We start from the raw sequence: 26,713 nt of genomic DNA on the forward strand, positions 1-26,713 counted from the left end.
GATGAAAGAACTTCCCAAATTTCATAGAGTACCTAGTGGTAAGGATGAATCTGATATCCTGGGTCATGAAATGTCAAGTTCCCTTAGAAGGGCCTTATTCTGCTCCAAGCAGATACATATGACAAATAATTTGAACAGTGGACAGTTTTCATCATATGTAGGCAAAATCTTTACATTCAGAGAGATATGTGAGGCAAGATGCAGGTGAACAAGCAGATCCAAATACCTAAAACTTAAAAGACAACATAAAGCATCCTGGTGACGAATGGTGACATCACAGACATAGCTCTCACAAATGCAAGGACTCTGAGGATCCTGAAGCCTTAAATTTTGGAGTCTATATTCAGATGCTATCCTTTAGACTTTCAAGGCACTATCTCAGACCCACCAACTCCAGGTTATACCTTCTGTCTTAATGGATTCATAGGAACCTCTGCAACTCAAACAGTTATATATCTTTGGGACAGTATTCCAACTGTCTTTGTGACTTCATACCAGTACAAATATAGTATATGAAAACATGCACTACATGGTTTCCTAAATTTCCCTTACAGAACACATGTGCATAAAACACAATGTTTCCCCCATAATTTAGAAATTCACTGCATCTTTTCATATACTGCAGTAGCATACACTACAGATACTAATGGGTTAAGATTCAATTCCATACTACTCATATATTAGGCACAAGACACTACGCGGTAGAGAGTGCCTTTTATATCATTGTATAAATGAGACAAATTGAGGAGAGAAAATGTTACGCAATATTCTCAAAGTCACAATGATTGAGCACTAAAGCCAAGATCTAAACTATATGGTGGTATTCTAGAACCTGGGCTCTTCAACACAATATTCTGCAACATCTACTCAATATCAAATGTTGCACTGTGAAGTACATAAAGAAAACACTGTATTTGCCGACCTAGGAAAATTGCTAGGCCTTGATATCTGAAAAATATATTCATTTTTTAGGGGTGGTATGTGGCTCATGCCTGTAATCCCACCATTTTGAGAAGCCAAAGCAGGAGGATGACTTGAAGCCAGGAGTTCAAGACCAGCCTAGGAAATAAAGGAAGATCTGGTCTCTATCAAAAAAAATTATTTAAAAAATACTTTTTTCAGGGTTCAATTTTAGTGTACTACTTTGATATGACCTCACTTTGATAGGATCAACTATTTTTATGATGTGTACTTGAGAAAACCAATTCAATCTTTTCAGCATAGGACAATGACTTTCAGGTCAAGCTCTTTCAAAATGTGAATTAAATAAAATTGGTCTGAGTATATGAAGTTAAATATCACCACCAGTCACTGGGGAGATACAATGATGATTTCAGTTTTATAAATCTGAGTCAGCCTAAAAGCAGTAGGATTAGGCTTAAAAACTGGGAAGAAAGAATGCATTTGAGTAAACTTCCCATCCAGCTGAACTTTGTGGATTTGAAATTTACTCATAGATCTAGATGGTTTTTAAAAGGTTCCCAGATATATAAATGTCATCTTTGAGTTATATGGTGGGAGATGTGGTTCTGAACTGTTTCACCCTTAAATCCCTGCCTAGTGGAGAGTCCTGCGGATAGTTCTCTAAAGAAAATGAGGTTTTAAATGCAACATGGTGGCAATCAGATCTTTCATCTACTACTTTTCTTTGTGACACAGAAAATCTACTCATTGTTCTTTCTTGGCACTAATGGCAAAATGGTGGGCTTGCTCTTTGAACAAGAGTCTTCAAAAACACAGCTTTGGGAAAATGGGGGATTTATTTCTTCAGGCTTCCAGACTGTCAAAGACTTCCAGATTAGCCTTTTCACAGAGAAGTCTCAAACATTCTGAAAATGTACTACTGAAAGCGATATTTTTGACTCAGTCTATTTTGAGAGGGTCTCTTAAAAATTCATGGACAAATAAAGGTTTTCTCTTCTTGTTAAAATGTTCAAAAACACAATGGAAGAAATAAAATCAAGATATAAAACCATCAAATCTGACAGGGATCCTTTTTAAGGTTTAACATAAAGAAACAGAGCTCCTCTTAGCACTTAGGAATAGATTAGAACATAGGCGTCTCCATCACGAAAGGGGTAGTCCAATCAGCACATGAACTTGGGATGTGATATAATTACCAAGTACAGTGCACAAAAAGCAAGCAGGCCTCTAAAGAGGCAAGTGGAGGGCGTTGACGTCAATGAAAATCTCAACAGCTACTTACCTCACATGACGGTTGAAGGAGAAAAGTGAAAATTTGAAAGTACACTGATTATATTAGAAAGAACACAGAAAAAAGCCTACGATCAAATGAAAGAGAATTGAAAACTAAAACCTAGATGTGAAGACAGATATCAGGAAGAGATACATATTTGGAAACAAAGGGAAAGCAGAACTCTCACATCAGAAAGTCATAGCTTTAGAGAGAATTGAGGGCAGATTTAAAAGGGGAGGATCAAGTATCCAGTCGTGGGGGATGTGTCGTAAGGACTACCAATAAACTTGTTCTATTTTTGTTGAAGTGCAAGGTTGAAAGGCATCTTAGGGGCAACTAGCTCTCAGAAGACACACAGAGGACAAAATTACCTTTAAATAATAGACAGATATTCGTATTTAAAGTAACCCTCAAGAAAAGAGGGGATGGGACATAAGCTATACCGAGAGTCAATTCTTCCTATTATGTAAAGAAGGCTCTTTACAGATGAAGCAAGGCTTTGCCTGTTCACACTGCATGCAAAGATAGAACAGGTGGTATGAAGATCCCATCTCCTCAACACATTTCTCATTTTAGAAGGAAAGACATTTCTCCACAGCCACCTAAATTCACACAACAACAACAACAGCAGCAGCAACAACAGCAGCAGCAGCAGCAGCAGCAGCATGCATTTTTCCCTCATTTAGTGCAGTCCTTCAAGAGTTAAATGCCAGCTTTTAACAAAAAAACTTTCTAAGGTGATAGAACAGGGAGCAAAAAGGAAGACAGTGTAAGCAATTAAAACTTCAGAGGACATCCACATAAAAAGATGAAACAGAGGCAAGGCTCTGAGGTCACAGCCCTCAGCTGGAAAACAGTGCCAGAGGGACATGTAATGACCAGGAGAGCCATGAGTTCACCACCAACGTGCATGGTTAAGATCTCTGCTCAACACAGTGTCTTCAGAAAAAGCACCAGTCCCAAGTGTACCCACACTGCAGCTGGATGCAACCTCATCCTAAGGAATGCCAGGACAGGACAAGGCTTAAGAACAATCACAATCTGTCTTCTACGTTTTCTGAGGAAGTAGCCAAAGTCCAGAGAGGTTAATGTCATATGTCTGGAATTCATAAAGAAAGTCAACAATGAAAACAAGATTGAAATCAGAGATTTGGGCAGGATTAAGTAAAACCAGTTACAAGATGGTTCTCATTGCACATATGCTGCTCTGTTAGCAGCTCCAATAAACTTGTAAGGCTATGAGTTCTACCATGTTTCTCAGTAACATATAATCTCCTTTCCCAACTTCCTCCCAAGCATGCATATATGCCTATTTATGCAAATATTAAATAAAAAAAACTTCAGGGAAGATATGAATTTTTTCTATCAAAATATAATCTTATTACTGTATGAGAGAAAAGAGTATGAAGACTGCTATAGTTACTGTTTCAAGAATGTAAACAACTCTTGTTTTAAACGAATATTTACAATTGTTTTCGCTAACAGTTGGTAGAAGGTTTTTGAGAGTAGAATATATTTGTTTTTGGTTTCCTTTTCTTCCAGTTACCTATGCGCAAAGCAAGAAGTTTTAAAAGTGGTTGCTTTCATAGAACTATATTTCCTTCATTAGTCAACTTCTACTTACAATTTTTATTTTCAAAAATACAGAGTCTAGGGATGGCTACTATTTTAATTTTTTGTTCCTAGTATAAATATTTTGCTCCAAAAGAAAGAATTCTCCCTTTAACCTGTCATACGTTAGATGGAAGTGGTGGTGCATGCCTGTGGTCCCAGCTACTTAGAAGGCTGAGGTAGGAGGATCACCTGAGCCCAGGGAGGTCAAGGCTGTAGTGAGCCATGATTGCACCACTGCACTCCAGCCCAGGGTGACAGGGTAAGATGCTGTCACTTAAAAAAACAAAAAACAAAACCCCAAATCCTGCCATAAGACCTAGGAGAAACTATCTCATAAAATAGAGAGATACTAGTCTATTTTACTTCTTTGAACTTTAAACATATAATCTTCCAATAAGCAGGAGATTTATAAGTACATATATTTCATAAAATCAGCCACAAGAATACAGGCTGAGGGAACTCGAGATATGAAAAGTCCAGTGTGAGTTAAGAAGTCAATTACTCTCAAAACATGGCTTTTGTCACATTTCAAAAACAGGCAACACAACAGTTTCTCATTCCCTAGTACTGGAATGGTGGCTTAGTTGTAACTCTAAAATTTGTATAAGGTTGAAATTTTCTCTTACAAGATCAAGTATTAGAGCGAACACTGCCACAGGTTATTTCTGCTGGATGTCAGGGACATCACATAAGTTCTCATTATGAATATTAAAACAGATTTTGACTTGAGTTTAGATTTGTTAAATTGCATGCATTAGCTTCTTAAGGGCATTCATGACCATTAATATGGGGGAGATAATTCCACTCATCAAATGGGATTTTTACTTCTAAAGACAATATAAAGCAGGGGAAAAGGTCAGAAATCTCGTTAAGAGAGTCAGGAAAGAGTCACTATTTTCTGTTTAATAGAATAAGGCGGTCAATGGCTGAAAGAGTAAATGGACAGCCAAGGGCAGTCATTATACTACTCTCCCATTTGCAGCTGAGAATTGTGAAAAGAGAACAACATTATTTAAGTCATGTAGTTATTAAATGGAAAGAAGCTAGGGGTAACAGCTTGGATCCCTAAAGACTCACTGCCTCCCAGGTTGAAGGCGTGGGGAGACAATGGAGATGGAGAACGTCCCTCATTTGTTCCTCCAAACTTCTCCTTAACTAGACTGCTAATTATAGAGTCCTGACTATCCCTGAGGAAAACTAAGCAAAAGTGTATCTCCCCGTACCCAGGCCTACTCACCCAAGCTCCTTCCCTTCCCTTGATTTTTTTGCTCCCAAGTGCCCTATGATGAATGGAAAACACCCTGAAGGCAACACCTTGTCTATTTTACTGGTTAACAGAGAAGGATGAGGTAGAATCTCAAGATCTGCCATTGTTTTCCAGTTGACAAGTGAAAATACTTATAAATGATAGTGTGCAGTTTGATGTCATCAAACATATTTACTCTTCTTTAGGAGGTTCTTTCCCCAGGCTTACCATTCATTTTTGGATGTCTCTAGTTACCTCTGTTAGTAAAGACAGTTCACTTCCACATGAGTCATCTATGAAGATGGCAGAGTTCTTTCAATTGCCAAATTAACACAACTGAATAAACAAGGTAAGAGACTGGGAAAGCTTCAACACATAGTTAAAAGCAACTGAAACTGTAACAGTGGTTTATGCCCTCCTATTCTTGAAATATAAAGAGAATTATTTCCAAATTATTTCAGACAAAAAAGCTTGGAGTAACTTCTTGGCTGAATGACATTTCTTAGATCACAGGATTTACCCTTTTAAGAATATTTTCTGAAGGTAAAAAAAAAAATCTGGCTAAATAAATGTTCTCTAAATAATAAAAGGAAAATGCAAATAGCATCTAAAAGACAATGCTAATATACAACAGCTAAATTATGAGAAAAATAGAGGCCAAGTCCCAATCAAGGTGGTTTTAAGAAGAAAATAGAGGCCAGGTGCAATGGCTCACGCCTGTAATCCCAGCATTTTGGGAGGCTGAGGCAGGCAGATCATGAGGCCAGGAGATCGAGACCATCCTGGCCAACATGGTGAAACCTCGTGCTTACTAACAATACAAAAATTAGCTGGCCATGGTGATGCACACCTGTAATCCAAGCTACTCGGGAGGCTGAGGCATGAGAACCGCTTGAACCCAGGAGGCAGAGTTTGCAGTGAGCCAAGATCGTGCCACTGCACTCCAGCCTGGTGACAGAGTGAGACTCTAAGAAAAAAAAAAAAAAAAAAAAAAGAAGAAGAGGAGGAAGAAGAATAGGAAAATAGAGTATGTTAGTGAAATAAAGAGGTAAACTGACAATGTATTATATTTGTCAAGCAGTGACAGAGCTGGATTTTTATTTTGGCTGAATTCTAAGTAATGCATATCAAGATGAAAATGTTGGAGAGGCAACCTAGAAAGAGAAGCTCCTACTGCTCTCAAATCAATGGATTTAATACAAGATTTCTGAAAATCTATATTAGTAACAGCAGAAGGTAATGATTCCACTGCCAGGGAAGAAGTGTGATGATATAGCCCAAGCATCACTTGAGGGAAATCTAAAAAGCACAGCATTTTCACTTTTTTCTTGTCATAAAGTACATCAATGGCAAGGAGCTCATCTACTGCACTAGGGCCAAGAAAATAGAAGCCTAACTGGAATCAAACCAGCAGCTATTAAAGGATTAGGATTTCAAGATATTCTTGAATATCTTGACATCTATTGTCAGTGATGTCATCATCTTGGTCAATATCATAATCCTCCTCCTCCTCAACATCATCATCATATGCTGGTCACCGTTACCAAGTTACTCAAACAAGAGTAAAGACAATCAAGGCAGCTAAAAAGAATATGAATAATTTAGCCTATGCAAAGATCAACCTATCTGTGCAAAAAGGCATATCCCTTAAAACCAACAATGTCTCCTGTCAGGTTGATTTCTTGACAGACAAGCTATGTCATTTTATTGGCTCTGCTGTTTGTACATAGTATGGAATATATGTATTACAAATCATTTTATATATATATATATGTATTTTTTCTACTCCATACAAATATCAAAGTCAATAAATATTATCCAGCAATACCATGACTAGGTATATATCTGAAGGAAAGTACATCAGTATTACAAAGAGATGTCTGCACTACCATATTTATTGCCGCACTATTCACAATAGTCAAGGTATGGAATCGATATAAGTATCCATCAACAGATGAATGGATAAAGAAAACATGTGTATATATACAACAGAATACTATTCAGTCATAAAAAATAATAATATCCTCTCATGTGGGACAACATGGATGACTCCAGAGGACTTTACGTTAACTCAAATAAGCCAGGCACAGATTGATAAAAATTGCATATTCTCACTCATATGTAGAAGCTAAAAAAAGCTGATCTCCTAGAAGTAGAGAGTAGAGTAGTGGCTTTAAGAGTGGGAAGAGTGGGGATAGCAAAGATAGGGAGAAATTCGTTAAAGGATACAAAATTCTAGGTAGATAGGACACATCAGTTGTACTGTTCTACAGCACTGTAGGACTACCATAGCTAACAATAATTTATTATATATTTTCAGAAAGTTAGAAATGTTCTCAACACAAAGAAATGATGAATGTTGAGGTTACAGGATATGCTCATTAACCTAACTTGATCACTATACATTGGATGCACTGGAACCATATTATGAATTACATAAATATGTATAATTATGTCTCAGTGAAAAAAATCAAGAAATAGCTTATCATACTAAAGGTGGAAACAAATTATTATATTGTAGGCTAATGATGGAGTATTAAGAGTTTTTAAATGTTAATATTGAAACAAAAAACCCTTGGTTCATATTCTACCAGAGAAGTGAAAAAATTTGTCTCAGTAATACACTTATAGGGCTTTAGCCGCCACCAATAATCTCAATAATGCACTATACTATCTATCTCCTAAAAGTACTTGTAAAAAATTATGTTTAATACAATGGGTCAGTAAAGCAGTACAATCTCAGACACATCAGTTTTGGTTTTACCTCAGATTTAATTATTTTAATGTCATAGCATGGTTTTCCTAATATCAGTGCTATTTTAGCATCTAGTTGTTTTAATGGGAATGATTTGATCTCTGGTGTATACTGTGTTCATTCTATGGGCCAGTGCATTGAGTGATCATCAGTATAGCATAACATGGTTGATATTCCTATTTCTTCCACATATTAGATGATATACAATCAAAATCCAATTCCAATAAAATAGAAATAACAATTTTGAATGTAAAATAATAAAATCTTATAGGTTTCCTTTCTGAAATATGACAAAGAATCAAGACTACAACATCCAGGATTAGATTAGAACATAGGATGTTCTAATATACTATGGTGAAAGGAGGCAGTCCAATCAACATATAAACTTGAATTTGATATATTAATAAATACTCAGTACTGTGAACAAGACGCAATCAATTCAGAGACAAGAGGAGGCCTTGACATCAATAAAAATCTGAACACCTACTTACCTCACCCCATAGCTGAGGGTGAAAAGTGAAAACTTCAAAGTACATTGATTGTTTTAGAAAGAACACAGAAAAAGCCTATGACCAAATGAAAGAGCATTGAAAACCGAAACCTAAAAATGAAGGGAGACATCAGGAAGGGACATATGTCTGAAAACAAAAGGAAAGCAGAGCTCTTGCATTAGAAAGAGATAGCTTTAGAAAGAATTGAGGGCAGATTTAAAACAGGGAGGATCAAGTATCCAACTGTAGGGGATGTGTCATACGGACTACCAATAAACTTGTTCTATTTTTGTTGAAGAGCAAGGCTGAAAGATATCTAGGGGCAACTCGCTCTCAGAAGACACACAGAGGACAAAATTATATTTAAATAATAGAGAGGTATTTCTATTTAAAGTAATCCTCAGGAAAAGAGGGGATGGGACATAAGTTATGAGCAGATTCAATTCTGGCTATTATGTAAAGAAAGTGCTTTACAGATGAGGCAAAGGCTTTGACCTTTCACACTGCATGCAAAGATAGAACAGGTGGTATGAAGATCCCATCTCCTCAACACATTTCTCATTTCAGATGCTACATCTTGAAAGACATTTGTCCACAGCCACCTAAATTCACACAACAACAACAACAGCAGCAGCAGCAACAGCAACAGCAGCAGCAGCAGCAGGCAGCAGCAGGCAGCAGCACAAGCATGGCCATTTTTCGCGCTCATTTTAGTGCCAGTCCTCAAGAGTAAATGGCAGCTTTTAACAAAAACGTCTAAGGTGATAAGAACAGGAGCAAAACAAAAGGAAGACAGTGAAGCAATTAAAACTTCAGAGGACATCCCACCATAAAAAGATGAAACGGGCGGCCAAGGCCTCTGAGGTCACAGCGGCGCCTCAGGCTGGAAAACAGTGCCAGACGGACATGGTAATGACCCAGAAGGAAGACCAGAGGTTTTTTTTGTTCACACCACAGTGCATGGTTAGAGACTCTGCTCAACACAGTGTACTGCAGAAAAGCACCAAGTCCAAGTGTACCCACACTGCCAAGCTGGATGCAACCTGCCATTCCTAAGGAATGCCAGGACAGGAACAAGGCTTAAGAACAATCAATCTGTCCTTCTAAGTTTTCTGAGGAAGTAGCCCAAAGCGCAGAGAGGGTTAATTGTCCACCATGTCTGTAATTCATAAAGAAAGCCAATAATGAAAAACAAAATTCAATTCTTAGAGATTTGCGGCCAGTGATTAAGGAAACCAATTATCAGGATGGTTCCATTGGTACATATGCTGCTCTGTTAGTAGCTCCAGTAAACTTTAAGACTATGATTCCCACAATTTTTTTCAGTGAAGTATAATCTCCTTTCCCACCCTGCCTTCCAAGCATGGATATATGCCTATTTATGAAATATTAAATTAAAAAAAACCTCAGGGAAGATATGAAATGTTTATATCAAAATATTAATGGAATATTTCATGAATATAAGAGAAAGAACGTAAAGTCTGCAATAGTCAGTTTCAAAAAAGTACATGATTGGTTTACATGTAATGGTTACTCTAAATCCCACACATATTTTAGTAAATCAAGTTTTTTTTAGACTGGAATATATTTATTCTTGGATTCTTTTATGCTAGTTACTATGTAAAAAGTAGTAAGTTTTCACATTTTTTTTTTTTTGCTTTTATACAACTATATTTCCTTCATTCACAAAGTTCCATTTTGACAACTTTGATTTTTAACAATTATAGATACTAGGAATGGCTATGATTTTGGTATTTGTTTTCCAAGCAGGAGAATTTTAGTCATAGGGAAGAATTTGTCCTTTAAATTTGCCATAAAATGTAGGTGAAACTGCAGAAATATCAGCTTCTTTTACTTCTCTTAACTTTAATAACTTTAACAACTTCTGAATAGTATTCTCACTTTTCACTAGGAATAAATATGGACAGATAAATGAGAAGGTGGAGAGAAAAAAGATTGTGGGGCACATGAAGGGCCTGGGAGCTGAGTCATGGGGAGAATCATAGCGCCAGAGATGGGTAAAATGTGTTAGGAGGGTGGGCGGGATTATAAATAGAAACTCACTAAGTGTACAGTATATACTGCACAGTCACACTACCTTTTTGATTCCGTTTTGTCTTGTGCTGGCCTTGATTCAGTCTTAACTGATGTACTGTAAGATGTGTGATAGGACACCCACCTTGTTAAGACCTTTATTTGCAGTAGCAATGGGGGTGGAGGTATAATGTGAATTTGTCTCCCTGTGACAACGTATGTGTGTGTTTTTGTATGCATGCGCTCGCACATGTGTATGTATTAAATGTTTCATCACACTAAAAAGGGAATGCAATAATATTTAATCAACCATTTCCTTCAGTACTCAGTTTATCTGCAATATTCACCTCTACATATACATTTTCAATATTCTTAGAAAGCCAGAATTTGATACTGATTGTGTTCCAGATAATATATTTGCTAGTAATAATACTTACTACATGGAACATCTTGGCATCTGTAAAGTTCAAATGAAAGAAAACTGTAGTGACAAGATTCCGCAAAAATGTAAACTACTATATTTTTACACCTTGTGTTCAATATTGAAGTAACGTACACACAAAGGTATGCCAATAACCTACATTTGAAGTAAAATGCTTGCTTGATTTTGGAGCACATTAAATGCAGCTTACATCTATGCCTTTCACCGATATATATGGACTTTAAAATATTTTCAACTGACTCAAATTTACTGATAATATAAACAATATCCAGTCAGTTGTTACGGTCACACTACCTTTTATGATTCAGGTCAAGGAAGACAATTTTTGCAGAAATATATTAACATCTTTATTTTTTCTCAGAGCACTAGCATGTTTATATCCTTTCCCTAGTCTATTTTCAATTGGAAAAAGAAAAGGCAGTCTCCATAGAATACTTGCAAAAAATCAAACACACAGGAGTGGTAATCAAATGCAATCCAAACAGCCTTCCACAGTGCATACTGCATGAATATCATCGCTATCTCCCACGCATTAAATGAGCCTCCCCTCTAATAGGTGTTCTCATCCAGGTCGTCATATTCAGTGACACACAGTGAAGATCTAATTCCAACCTGGATATGCTCTAAATTTTATTATCTTAACTGGCACTTTCAGGGATGAGAAAATACAAGCTCAAAACCTTACTGCATATTCAAACTTTGGATTTTAGAGACTGGTTGACAGTTTCCCTACAGTGTTCTTGCCATTCAAATATGTTAAGCCTCCAAAAGGCTGAGCTGGTATTCGATTAAACTTTTTTTTCCTGTTGTGTTAACTAAACAATTATTCCTCTAATTCAAGTTGCATTTATCATGGTCTTAAGCAGAAATGACATATTCTTTTTTTGCAGAAGAAAATTTAACTTCCTGCCTAGTATTCATACCCTTAATTCATGGACAGTGTGCCACTACTGAAGACAGAGGAGATGGACAACAAGTGTTGGGAACATTTATTTTATAGAGACTAAAAAATAGGAGGGATAGTTCCTTTGTTTAAATGAGTAAAACTATTCATTGAGAAGCATTTTATTTTATAGCCATTTCCATATTCTCTTTAAATACATCCACTGTATTTCAGTGTTACTAAAATTTAAACATATTCATTAAAATCTTTGGTTCTGACTCATCAAATTCCACTCCTAGGTAAAACGATTCTAGATTATTCATAGGGTCACTATTCACAACAGTCAAAATGTTTAAACAACCTAAATGTCCATCAACTAAATAATGGATAAATAAAATGTAGCATATCTACTATGATGAAATATTATTTGGTCATAAAAAGGAATGAAGTCCTGATGCACATGACAATCTGGCTAAACTCTGAAAACAGGATGCCAAGTGAGATAAGCTAGTCACAAAATACCACATATTGTATGATTCTGTTTATATAAAACATCCAGACAAGGCACAGAGAAAGAAAGCATATTAATGTTGGTCTGGGGAGGGACTGAGAAGAAATGGGAAGTGACTGTGAACAGGTGGGGTTTCACTTTGGGATGACAAATATATTCTAAAATTGATAATGCTGATGGTTATACAATTATTTGAATACACTAAAAACATTGAATTGTACAATTTAAATGTGTTAGTTGTATGGTATAAAAATTATACCATAATTATTCCACTCAAAAAAGCTGTTTAGAAAAAGATTTGGTTGAGAATTTCCCTTAAGGTTTTCCAATCTTTTCAACAATACATTCACAATGGGGTTTACAATAGAAATGTCAAATGACGGGGATTTTTTTTGTGTGTGTGTTTACAAAACAAGGGTTATTTTGATGAAAATTGAAAAAGTGAGTCATTCATTTTGATTTCTAAGCGCCCAGATGACTACCTATGACAGGTGAGGATTCTGGGTAAAATACAGCTAAGGAGACCTCTCCTGGTGATGATGTTTGCACATTTCAGAGAGAATCTGCAGTGTTGTTTACTTTGTTGCCTTCCTGATCTGAAAACCTCTTCATACTGACTCTGGACTTTATTACAGAGGGTAACCTTTTGCAAGTTCAAAGTCGAGGTCACACCCCTTCAGCTCAAATCCAGACTTGAGGTATAAATCTTTCAGAAAAGATCCATCCACACTTGCATCACCAAAGACTCTGACACATGTCACAATAAAGCAACTTTCATTAAGTTACAGCATTGAATGTACCTTCATTTGATGGATTCTGAAAAACTGTTCTATCTTTCCCCATTCCCATGACAGCTGTCATCATGTCACAAATAGGGAAAAGTTTTTTTCTTTTTAAAGGTCTCTTGCTTTCCTGAGAGTTGTCACCACTAGGAGCAACATAATATGCAATGTTACTAAGGGGAAATCAACAGTGTATAGGAAACTAGAGAATGCATATATTGGAAAAGCCCACATTTTACTTTCATAAGCCACAGGATGAAAAATAAAGAAACAAACAAGACTATCTTTCATAATACTCCAGAACATTCCATACAGAGCAGGTCTGTTTTGTCTCCAGTACATACCTCAATTCCTAGACTCTGGAGAAAGCATCTATTCTAGCCATGACATTCACAATCTTTTACTTCATAGATCTTTAAATAACTATCCACAAGACTCAAATGTCAGGCAAAGATGTACCATATCAATTTAGGACAGAAAGCAAACATTTAGGGCACAAAATAGTGTAATACAAAATGAGATGCAAACTTTTCACTTGACAGGTGGATAGAGCTATCAATCTAGTACATTTTCTTTTCTGATTTCAAAGAACAATACACTGAGACAAAGATGAAAGAAAAAGACACCCAAGAAAGAATTTCTTAGTCAGGAAATCTCATGTGGGCTGAATAAGGAATTCCAAATGGTCTTATCCTTATTACTCGAGTGCTATCTGCAGACCACCAAGACTGACATCATATGGGAGCTAATTAAAAATTCAGAATCTCAAGTCCCAACCAGTCCAAATGAATCAGAATCTGCATTTCCACACACTAAGGTTTAAGAAGCACTGTCCAAACCATTTTTCTACTAGTTATCACTACCTAATGTTTGTACTCTTCAGTCATTGAAATAGTACATTTCTTATTATTAATAGCCAATAAGTCAAATTAACATGAGAAAAATATGTAATACAAGATAACAATACTGTATTGCAAAATTAATTGTAATCCAAAGTTCAAAATACCAGATTTCTCATGTGAGAGCTATGCTAAAGCCTTAATATTGATGTCAGGCTAAGAGATATTGTAAATCAATTGATATTTAAGACTACATCATTTGTTAGGGTCTCTGTGGAAAATGCAACCACCTTGTTAATACTGAGTATAGAGTTTTAACTTTAAAATACTACATCAATTTGAAGTACGTTGTAACTCTGCATAAAAAGGCATGTTTCTAGACTATGGAAGTAAAGTATATTGTACTGGTAATAATGCACTATCTTTCATATTAACTATTCACACACACACACACACACACACACACACACACACACACACACTGCTTAGGCAGGCCACATGCCATAAAATCAAATGATGTCAGTAGAGGATTTGCCGGCATGATAATGGATAAATAAACCCCTGAGTGCTCCGTGTTTAATTAAAAAGCAGAGTTAGAAGGTTATTGAGCCTGTAGGCTCCAAACAGTAATGATGATTCCTCTCATCGTTTTTTAGGATCACATGGGATCAGGACCACTTTACCAAAGCTTAGAGTCAACTCTCTTTAGTGTTAAGCACGACTACTTGTTTGCCTCTGAATGATGTCAGATGCCCCCACAAATCACCCCACAGTGTTCAGCCCTCTGATAGCAGAAAAAAAGACAAAGCTGTCATCTACTCTGTAAATCCCTGTAGCTGGCTACTTCAAAACTTAGGTAAGCTTCTGATTTACCAAAGGGAAGTCCGAAGGGAGAGAAAAATCAACAGACTTGGGGGAAAGAAATTACAAAGCAGACAGACACTATATATTTTAGTATCAATTTTCTTTTACACGTTGAAATAAAAATAGTGCACTAAGAGCTCCTTTGCACTTAGTTGCTATAATATTTACTTCTAAATTATTATCTTTAATAGTAATAGCACTTTGCAGTTGTAAAACATCTTGTTCCAAAAAGCTCAAAATGCTTCCTCACTTATTCATTCAACTCTACTTAAGACCATGTCCTAGGGAGGAATGGCTGTACCCTTATCTAGAAGCTATAATTAGGTTTCAAAATAGTCAATTTGGTCAACTCTATCATTTAAGGCAGGCAGAAACAGAAACACCTGAGAAATGAGAGACTGCTGCAGGGTGGGGGTAGAGGTCCCCCCTTGTTCACAGAAACAAAATGAAGCAGAGGCCTGCTTCAGTAGCTGGATGGCCTGATTACAAAATCCTATCTTCAAACAAATAAGAGTTTGCCTCAATTACTCAGCTATTCTAGACCCACATAATTTTGAGTTCACAAAAATATCTGAAAAACTTTTGTGCATCCACTTCATATGGCCTAAATGAGATCAGCTTGAATACCACAGAAGTGTGTTCAGCTGGGGAAAACAGGCAACAGAGCGAGAAGTAGTAGTGAAAACAGGGACAAGGCATCTCAGATCCCAAGGGTGGCCTGGAGAACACTGCCTTTCCTTTCTGTCACAGATACATACCCTACTAGAACGCACATACTTTCGTAAGGGTAGTAATATTTTTTTGTTTGTTCTTATTGTTCATTTTCTATCTCTGAACTCTAGAACAAACAGTATGAGGTAAATGGTAGGAATTTAATTAATAATAATTTAAATGAATTAATAAATACAGGCCAGTGGTCCTGAAGATAGGCTCAGCTGGTGATTCTGTCAGCTGCACAGGTACGCAAGAAAAATGACTGTGCTTAAACAGCCCAGCACTGTGTTCCCTGTTCCTTTTTCAGATAAATGTCTAAAATGTCTGGTGGAAAATTAAAGAGAATTTAGGCTCTATCTTGTGGTTTTATAAAAGTGTAAATTAGACCATTTTTCTATCCCTCTCATCTGCAGATTTTCTCTATTTGCCCAATTAATCAGTGAGTATCAAAAGTTTTTTTAAAAAAGGAAAAAAGGGCTGGGCGTGGTGACTCATGCCTGTAATCTTAGCATTTTGGGAGGCAGAGGCAGGTGGATCACCAGAGGTCAGGAGTTCGAGACCAGCCTGGCCAACATTGTGAAACCCCGTCTCTACTAAAAATACAAAAATTAGCAGGGTGTGGTAGCAGGTGCTTATAATTCCAGCTACTCAGGAGGCTGAGGCACAAGAATCACTCAGGCCAGGTGGTGGAGGTTGTAGTGAACCAAGATCACAACACTGCACGTCAGCCAGCCTGGGCTACAGAGTGAGACTCCATCTTAAAATAAAATAAAATAAAAAAAGGAAGCAATCACCAACCTATCTTTTTCTATGGTAATATAAATCATGACTGGCAACTTTAGGGCCCCAGTTGAAATAAAAATATTAAATATGTTGGTAAAATCTGTAACTACAATATAGTCTATTGACATGAATTACTTAGGCATAGCAAAATACATATATATTGAATTCTGTGCCATTAACTTCACACTCATATCTGTAATATGATTTCTTAAATCTGATCCTTATAAACTGACAATGAATGAAAAGCCTTGTAGGAATCCTTACATGCTTTACCTCATTCTCTTAGGTTCCTCTCTAAAAGTACACAGGATGGATCGTTAACACATGTTCCCTCTCTTAGGTAGAGTACATGCCACTTCATGTTGTGAACCCGCATATTTTCTCACCAACCAATGAGAGATCCCTCAAATAACTTACCATAGAAGTTGAAAACTGGATGTTATGAATTCGATAGATGTGTTTAGCTTTCATACATTTTAAAAATAAACAGCAATATTTAAAATTTGTGAGATACAGCAACACTGGCCCCACAATCCAACATGGCCACAACACTTAGGAGGAACACTGATGCACTGTTCTTTACAGACCCTGTGGACTCCCTATTGTCTGACAACTGGTCCACCTCACTCTTCGTGTGTTCAGCTTGGTTTCTGCAGGTCTTTGATTCTAGGTTATCTGGCTTCCAGTAGAGTTCTAGCTTCATGGTACAGAATCTGAAAAGAAATGCAAGAATGACTCTCTTGCCAGGGAAGGGGCACCCATATGGGGCTCTGGAAATTCTAGATTCCATCCCTAGACAAACTGCAAGAAGGCCATTCTGTCTTGGGTAAGCCTCTGGATCTACTGGTAGAGGAACAGACAAGACAATCTGTAGATCATGTCCAGGCCTAAAATTCCATAATCGAATGACACCATTTTCCTTGTTGGCTAGGGTGTCATCCTTAGACATACAGGAAATAACTTATGGCAAGGTCACTTGTGAAGGATGGCAGAAGAGGCCTTATCAGAATATGCTACTTTGGCAAAAGGATTATTTTGAGCTAAAGACACCTGAAACACAGAATGTACGAGGAGGGCAAGATGATCTTCCCTTTTCATTGTCAAAGCAGGAGGTAAAACTCCCATGTGAAAGATGTCTTCTCTAAACCAGGATAAAAGAAACAATCTTATCACCAGAGACAGGGAGTCAAAACCAAGGGAATTCCATACAAACAGATCTAGTTAAAATAACTCTTATTTTTCTTTAGTTGCCCCATATATTTTAGTTATTTTCCCACAATTGCCTGTCTTTGTTCAACCTAATATAGAAGCACTTAGGTTTTGCCACTTCCTTGGGTCTTCGTAAATGTGAAACATCTGTATGCTTTTCTCCTATTAGACTGTTTTATGTAGATTTAAGTCTCAGGCCCACAGGCAAAGTTTTACCTTCCCTAAACTTCCACATCATCATCACAAGTTCTGTTACATTCAAGAATCGCTTCCAAAATTGCTTATCAAAACTTCTTAAAATTTATCCATTTAGCCATGGGCTAAACAATTCTATCTGTAAAACTATATGTTTTATTTACTAGTTACATATTTTTTATCTTTAACACATCTATTAAAAATTTCTGAGTACTTTGAGATTATCAAACGTTCTAACAGAGGTATTTATTTCACACTCTGAGAAAACTCTATGATGCTCAAAGTTCACCAAAACAGATACGTTAGAGGAATTATCAGAGCCTTAACCAGACTTTCAGACATGTTCCTAATTTTATTTTCTAGATTATTTTGAGACTGAAGACTGTCATGTGCAACATCAGGAATGTTTCTCAAGTGAAACAGTTCAATCTATCACTTTACATGAACATTCTGAGTATTATTGATGTATTATGAAAATGATTTGGAAAAAAATCCTATTATAACCAATGTTTCATTTAGTCACAGACCTTGATGAACATTAAAGGTTTGCAAAGAGCTCACCTTAGATGTGTGCACGCGCACGTATGCATACACACACACATTAACCTAAGAAAGAAACTGTTTTCCTCCTAATAATTTAGGTAAGAAAGTTTAAAAGTAAAGCCATTTTTAAAGCTTTCACATCTCTTAAATGTACTCACATGCCACAAAAGGTACTTTCAACAAGAAATATAATACTACAAGAGAGGTTAACAACAGCAATCAACTGAATACCCTTGTGGATTCCTGCAGGGAGAGGTAGGGGAGGGGGACTCTAGGGAAGGACTGTGTCAGTCTAAATCTGTTGCTATTCTTCTCTGTAAGCACAAAGCCAGACAGCTGGATAGAAGTAGGAGTCACACACCTTAAATTACCAGATTCACACTTAACACACACATCATAAAGATGCCAGAGACCATGTTTGAACACATGATTTGTTCTCTTCTGAGAGATGGTGGTTTTCACCCCTGGAGTCAAGCATTATGCCTGTGTGTGAACAGCTTTACCCATCTAAAAGGCACACACATATACAATGAATTCTAACCAGCGAGGAGGCAAAGTTCTTGCAAATGACTGTGTTTAATTAGTGGTATGACTCATTGAGTCCATGTCCATCAGACAAGGTTATTTATCTAAATGCTTGGAAGACCTAAACATATTACTGTGGATAAAGTGCTGGGTAAAGGAAAAGTGAAGTGAAATGACTTCAAGAAGTCATTCAGTATTGCATGGCATTACACCCTACAGTAAGAACTTATTTGCTCTCTGAAAGGTTGAAGTGATTTAATAAAATCAACCTCCTCAAACTCAGTCTTCTCACACCATCTCCTAGGACTATTTGGGGTAATATAGATCACTGGAGGGAGGAGTGGTGGATCAGAAACACAGACATTGGGAGACGGATCAAGGTAATTTACTAGCAGCCTGTAAAAACTGCTATACAGATTCCATAAATACATGTTCATCAATATCTACTGAACTAGATGGAATATCCCCACTAACTACTCCAGAAACCCTCACTGAAATAAGACAGACTAACTGCAGTGCCACAATACCCACTTCATTGAAGATAATTACATTTTTAAAGTGTGTCAGCCAGTAGAGTTAAATCCAACAGTGCTCATTTTTCTCTATCTCTTCACTGATCCAAATTTCTTAATTATTTCACAGTAACTTAGATATACCTATGCCAAATATTTTTGAATTAGTCCCAATGCCCTTACACTTGATATAGTTCACTCATTCATCACAGTTTTCCTTTGAAGAATGAAACCACATCTCTTCCAACCACAATACAGTCATTCCTCTACTTCCTTATTTACATTTTTTTGTTGTTGTTGCTTGCTTGCAGGGCACTCAAATTTCTATCCACTGATATAGGGTTTCCTTCTGGCAAGCATTAAATCTGTCTCTTTTAGTCCCCTTTGCCAAATGCCTGGCATAGTCAGTTTCTCTAAATTCTGTCATATCTTCAGAATGCATAGCCCTGCATTTTATATCGAACTATAAGAAACACTTTATTCCTTTGCAGCTCATTCTGACATGTTCCTCTCAACTTTAAATCACCCCATTTCTACATTAAAACATAGAGAAATTTCATGCAAAAATGCAGACGGACTTCCATGATTACTTTGGAATAGAGGTGAAGACATGAAGCCATGTACAAGCCCTGGAGTCATGTCTATGTCCAATTTACTTTATCTTTTTAACTATAGAATAAAAAAAGGCTGATAAGCCACTGGAGCTATTAACTAAGTAATATTGAATTGAACATCTCAAGTCAACAGAGGTACTAGATTAAAACCAAAAGCAATGTCCTTGAAGCTGCTTGGTAACTTTATAATCAAGGATTTGAGAGCCACAAATTATCAAATATTATCTGTCAGTATTCTATAGTTTGCATTGAAACAGTTTCTAAGTACAAAATCATTTTGGTCATAGATGGATGCACGACGATAAAACAAATTATTTCACATTATGGATTCTACTTACAATAGGCCTGCTGCCTAAAAAGCCAGGATATCTACTCAGTTTTATGAGATCTGGAAAATTAATTTTATACTCTGCATCAAATATATATATATATATATATATATATATACACACACACACACACACACACACACATACACACGCCTATATATGCATCAAATATAGTTTACAAGTTCAGTAAGGAATAACATTAATATTCAAACTCCAGAATAGTAAGACACATATAGAGACCTCCCAATAATAAAAATGCAGAGAAAAATGAATATTTCAATATTTAAAAGCTGTCATAACACTACCCTGATCTGAAATAAGATGAGCCCATCCAAGCTATTACTGTCATCAAATGGCCACTTATCATCCATCGTGGAGTACACTTGATGTTAAAAAATATTTATAAGTGTATATATATATTTACATATATAGAGAGAGTCAATTGTACAGTAAAATATGAGTCTGTAAATTTTTGTGCCATTCCATTTATTCCGTCTAATAGTGGAAGAAACAAAAAGCACTACAATCCTTGTCCTACAAGGATAAATTCTGAAATTAATTTAGCTTTTTCCAGTATCTACAGTAAAGATACTCAAATGAAGTGTATTCACAATTTGGTTTGAGTATATCAAGAATCACTCATTAGTGATGGGTTTAGTGACTTCATCATCTGTTGTTTTCAATTAAGAGGACTTATCTAGTGATAAACAATCCTAAGATTACAAGAAACGTATCATTAAAAAACTTTCCATCAAATATTTTTATCTCATGTTTTACAAAGTTGCTTACTTGATTACGTGGATAGGTATCTGTTAATAAAATGACGTATGCCTTTTATTTTTCCATACTGTTTGACAAGACAATTTCTTATGAAAAATCAAATCATTCAGTGAACGTATTTTCTCTTTTTAAAAATCAAGCTCTTTAATATCCTGCTACCTTGAAATGGGCTATCGTTTGTGAACTTGTTTTAGTTTTAAATTAAATATTGTTAGCTTAATACATTAAGATGAATCCTTCACCTTAATCACCTTCAATTCAGAGTATAAGATTAATAACACTGTTATTTTAAAAATTAACATGGGCAATCTATATACACTTACATATGCAGCATAACTTTCAGGGTCCCTGCTGCACATACATGCCTAAAACTAAGTAATTCTAATACATAACAGAGCAGTATATCAGTAAGTCATTGATACTTCAATGAACTATCATCAGAGAAAATAGCAAACAGGTTATGCAAATGAGCAGACAATCCCAACCTTGTTTCTAAAGTCATACTTGACTTGAGGACAATTCACTGATGAAAAAGGGAGAGCGGGAGGCAGAGGGAGAGGGGAACAGGGAACAGGACAGACAGGGAGAAGGAGAGGTGTAGAAAGAAAAGAGGGAGGGGTAGAAGAAGATGGAGGGAAGGGAAGGAAGAAAAAGGGAGGAAGAAAGAAAGAGAAATGAAGGAAGAAAAAATGGAAACATCCTAGTGAAATATTGTTTAAAATGACAGTTACGTCACGTCACCCTGTCCCTAGGCAATTTGAAGGACGTTCCAAGCATGAGTGCCCAGTTAGAATAAGGTGTCATGAGCGCATAACTTTCTTAACCTAGGAAGGATCACAGAAATTATACTTCATTTTACTGGGGGCTATTGAGGCACAGAGAGGTAAAACACCTTGTTAGAGTTGCACAGCATCTTAAAGGAGGTTAACTCAAGCTTTCACTGTTACTAGAGATAACCAATGGAGTATATACTTTGACAAAGCATAGTTAAGCCTTGCTAAGATTTAAAATCATCCAACATTATTACAGTTACTAAATTAATTATTTTTCATTCAGCCATATTCACTTTTTTTTTTTTTTTTTTTTTTTTTAAGATGGAGTTTCACTATGTTACCCAGGCTGGCCTCAAACTCCTAGGCTCAACCTATCCTCCATCCTCAGCCTCCCTGGTAGCTGGGATTACAGGCCTGTGACACCACACCCAGCTCATATTCACTTTTTAACTTGTCATCGTGGAGATAGTTCACAGAACTGCATTCCTTGCTTCACAGTGGCTGCCCTAAGCTGTTAAGGAAGGTTAGGGTATGATTTGTGTGCAGAGGTCCTGCTTCCAAATGCTGCTGAGGATGTTATAAAGTCCTCTTTGTGCTTAACCCAGCAGCTCTGGGGTCAAACAAAACAGTCTGCCAAGGATCCAAAACAAAGAATGCAAGGGGATTTAACTCTCTGCTGATATATCCCAATTTACAAAATTCTTTTCACTTTGCGCAACCCCAGGGCTTTCTAGGAATTAAAGAGCTGGTAGCGCAGAAATTGTCCACAATGTTGCTGGGTAGATTTTTATGCGTGCAAACACATACAGAGATACACTACCTTTACATATACAATTCAAGACTTTTCCTTTATTCTCTTTCATAGCACTTAAAATGTATTGTGAAGACCAAATTGTTATGGCTTTACAAGTACCTCTTACAAGGTATATGTAACACCCATCTGGCTTCCCGATCTGTCAAGAGGCCACATACCCTAAACTAACTCCTGGGGCATTCAATCCATTTTCCTGCAGATTAAGCACAAACAACTAGGGAGACAGTGTCCCAATTTTATAAAATTATCTAAACATTCCGAAAGTAATAGACGCAAACTATAAATCTTGCAAATACCTCTCTGAGCTTTGTGGTGACTGGCTACAAAAATGTTTAACATTGTAAGGTATGAGTTGAAATTTCTATATATTTGAATGGAAAATAAAAATCAAATTTAACTACATTGGGAAGATACTCCTTTACAGAAGGCAATAGTTTCTGCTAAATACAAATAAAAGGGTTGACAAAAAAAAAAAAAAAAAGAAAGAAAGAAAGAAAGAAAGAAAGAAAGAAAGAAAGAAAGAAAGAAGAAGGAATTAAAACTCAAAAGAACACAGTATTTACTCAATCGAGTAGATACAAATTAAGCATTTGTTTAAAAAAAAATCACTGGGCCTTAACTAACCCTATTTCTGTTCTTGTCACCCTTTTAAAACAAGATCACATCTTGCACAAGATCATATACTTGCAGTGGTCAGTGAAACACTAACAATTATTTAAAAATATAGCTAAAGGTTCACCAGGAATCATCACTCACAAAAGTCAGTTCAGTTTTGTAAGAAGGCATGAGGCTAGCCTTTTGTTTAGGGACGATACAGCCATCAAAACCACTTGCCGTTACTTCAGATTTCATTAGCAGACCTTTTCACAGACTTACTTTTTTCCAGAGAACCGATTACTTGGCAAGGACAGCCCTGGGACTGTTTGCTACTCAGAGGTACCAGAGTCCGTCTTTTGCTTCAATTTAGCAGATGTTAAGCATTCTGTACTGGTTTGTAATCATTTTCCCTCCAAATCTCGAGCTCTGAAAATGCCTGTGCTCATGTAGACAACCATCTATTTTGAGTCTTCTCTCTCTCGCACAGTTCCTCTCAACCAAATCTAATGAGAACATACTCTGTCCTCACCAGTGAGATGCTTCCATACTTCACAGCCTGTGGTTCTTCTCTGTCTTGAAACTTACTGCCTACTCAGGGAAATTGTATTTCCTACTCTGGAAATTATGGGATCATCAGGCTCCATGGTCTCAAGCTCAGTGTGGAAACTTCAATTCCCCTTTTCAGGTATTAATGATTTTAAGTTCATTTTGGTTCACATTAGCTCTGGCCACAGGTGCATGTTGTTCAAGCCACTTTTATTCAAATTCAATTTTTACAACAGCTCAATTATTCTACTTTCAATCCAAAAGAAAAGTGTGATTTATATTTAGGTTAGGGAAACAGAAAATCCACAAATCCCTTTCCACAGTGATAACAATCTTTAATTTCACTAAGGCATTGATCATTTGAAAGACATCACACAAACATTATTAACAATATTAAATTCTAATGGCATTTTTACAATGAATTTATGTTGCATGAATAACAAATATTAATTTGATAGATGGCATTGGGGATACATAAAAGATAAATGGACCAAATTTAATTTTTTTTTTTTTTTAAATTCGCATTACTTCTTAAAAAGTGGTGCATTCAAAAGCAATAAGGGGCTAAACACAGACTCTTATTTTATATACTGCCTCTTAAAAAAGGAGATATACAGTTTATACTTGCAAATATTCCTAATAGTTATCTTGCCCACCTCCATGGCAAAGTTCCTAAACAGCATGCAACTGAAAAACAAGAGAAACTTTTCGGTTTTTGCCTTTCTTAGTGGCAGCAGAGAACAGCAAAATAAACTATTAAATTTAAATTCTGGAAATAGAGACACTTCTTTTACACAGGCATGCATATAAGACTACCTCTTTATATATACATATTAGTTTTACTTACATTTTTCTTGCAATGGCCAGAGGTACAGAAGAAGATAAATATATGCTCTAATCATCCTGGCACCAAAGATAATGCAACCACGCTCTCAAATTAAAAACAAAGCCAATAATCTCTAACTTCTATAAAAGCATTCTGAACGGCTCCTATTTCCTTGTATGAATCAATTATATAAGATTTAACAGAAACAGCAAGCTCTAAACAGATTACACTCTATCTCACCAGCTTGATTCAACAAAGAGCAATGGAACAGAAAATCAAATGCAGCTTGCAAAGTCACATTCACATGGAGCTGTAGGGAAAAAGAGGGGGGAAAAACCTGGTACTTACAGACTGTAAAGTAAAATGTCCCAGTTTCGCTTTACATGTTACAGCAAATCAAACAGAGATTTCAGCTCTCAGCAAGTCCCTGCTTCCACTACACTGATCATCCACGCAGAACAGGCCCTTATGGATTGCTTAGGCAGCTGGGAGATAATGGGACCATATTCTCAGCTGGGACTAGAGATGCTGAACTGCTCTCCGCTGCGCGCTGCATGGCTCTCCGCCAGCATTAATCAAGGAGGACCCAGCTTCCTGGCTGTGTTCCCCAAAGGATCGACATAATTAGCACATGAATCAAAGACGCACACTGGGAGAATCACACACATCTCTAACTGGCTCTCCTCACATCGAACCTGATTAGGAAATCAAGTTGGTTCTCCGATCAAATGTGTTCAACCTTTCAAAAATACACAGAGGCTCACACAGCTGTTTACAGATTTCGGGGGAGGGGTGGAGATTAAGGCTTCTTTCCCAATGGGCAATTTATGTAATTCCTCAACTACAGAATATAATTACACTGGTTGTTCGGTACATATGGTGGGTTTGCCCTTTGATTTGGTTTGTCTGTTAGGGATTCTCAACAGCTCCCAGGAAGGTTATGGGCAGCAGCATCATCTCTTCTAGGGATTTTATGTGACATGCACGTGTATGTTCTTTTCAGTTAGTCTTTTGGGAGACTGGCTGAACTAAAGCTGGTGTTTATGGGGGTGTTTTACGTTGCCCAAGTCGTGCCTCTTCATTGAGTACTAGAAGTCCAGGGCATTCAAAGCAAAAGGGTTTGGCATGGCACACTTAGGACATCTAGTATTCTAAAAGTAACTGGTGATGTGGATTCCATTTGCATAACTAAGAACACTCTTCCTTACTCTGTCTGCATCATGGTGCAGTCAGGGGTTATAAACTAGTAGCCTGTGGACATGCTTGGTTTGGCAATAGAGAGATTTGAGAATTTGAATGTGAACATTTTTTTTTTTTTTTTTTTTTTTGAGACGGAGTCTTGCTCATGCTCGCCCCCGGCGCTGGAGTGGCAGTTGGGGTCCGGATCTCCAGGCTCACTGCAAGCTCCGCCTCCCGGGTTTACGCCATCTCCGTGCCTCAGGCCTCCCGGAGTAAGCTGCGGACTACAGGCGCCCGCCACTCGCCCCGGCTAGGTTTTTTTTTGTATTTTTATAGAGACGGCGGGTTTCACCCGCCTGTTAGCCAGGATGGCTCGATCTCCCTGACCTCCGTGCATCCGCCGTCTCGGGCTGCCCAAAGTGGATTACAGGCTTGAGCCACCGCGCCCGGCCAGAATGTGAACATTTTTAAACAGAACATGTGTTCTGCACTTTATCAAAACGTTGCCACACACACTTTTGCCTAGATATGCTACCTGCTGGCCCCCGAAGACATTTGTTTATGTAAATTTGACCTTAGTTAAGCAAGTCTGGGTTATGGATATAAAACATTCCATTTTAGAAAAAGGGAGACTCAGTTCCTGTGTCACTCATGAAAAGGCTGTGATTAAGGCACCCGTGTGATCATTTAAAGTCCACCACAGGCAAAGCAGCCAGTAGTTAAGGAGCCTGTATGATAAAGAAGGGGGAACATTAAGGGAATCAGAAATCTGAGTTCTAATCCTCATTTTGCTGCAACAAACAGGTGGTCTACACCTTTGTGAGTCCTAGTTTTCTTTTCTGTACAATAAGGGCTTTATTTGCAGACCTCTGAGAAGCCTTACAATGTGACATTCTATTATTGTCCTAAGATCTAGAAAACAGACCTTCATTAAAAAGGTGCTTATACCTCATAATAGCACTGGGGTAATGGGAATGAAATAAAGTCATGCTTTTTTGACTGGCACAAATTTGGGGATAGAGGGTTTTTACCTTTGGGGCCAGCGATCAACTGGCTGCTAACGAGCTCTTTCAGAAAACTTGAAACATCATGGTCAGTAAGTGTGAGTACATTTTA

At 37.1% G+C, this 26,713-nt stretch overlaps 1 protein-coding gene across 7 annotated transcripts in view; it reads right to left on the reverse strand.

Annotated features, from left to right (window-relative positions):
- The window catches only part of CNTN4 (contactin 4), a 1,016,652-nt gene that overhangs the window by 557,647 nt on the left and 432,292 nt on the right, over positions 1-26,713 (reverse strand). Inside the window, exon 1 of one of the 7 annotated variants that reach the window (XM_017881659.1) lies at positions 24,767-24,875. The exons of 5 other annotated variants lie outside the window; for them this stretch is intronic. The gene's annotated coding sequence lies outside the window, so the exon portion shown is untranslated. Of the gene's footprint in view, positions 1-24,439; positions 24,508-24,766; positions 24,876-26,713 lie in introns of those variants that run through there. One more of the 7 variants, XM_017881660.1, reaches the window with a different exon arrangement.

This window comes from Rhinopithecus bieti, unplaced genomic scaffold, assembly GCF_001698545.2.
Source record: "Rhinopithecus bieti isolate Rb0 unplaced genomic scaffold, ASM169854v2 scaffold_12640, whole genome shotgun sequence".
NCBI classification, from domain to species: Eukaryota; Metazoa; Chordata; class Mammalia; order Primates; family Cercopithecidae; genus Rhinopithecus; species Rhinopithecus bieti.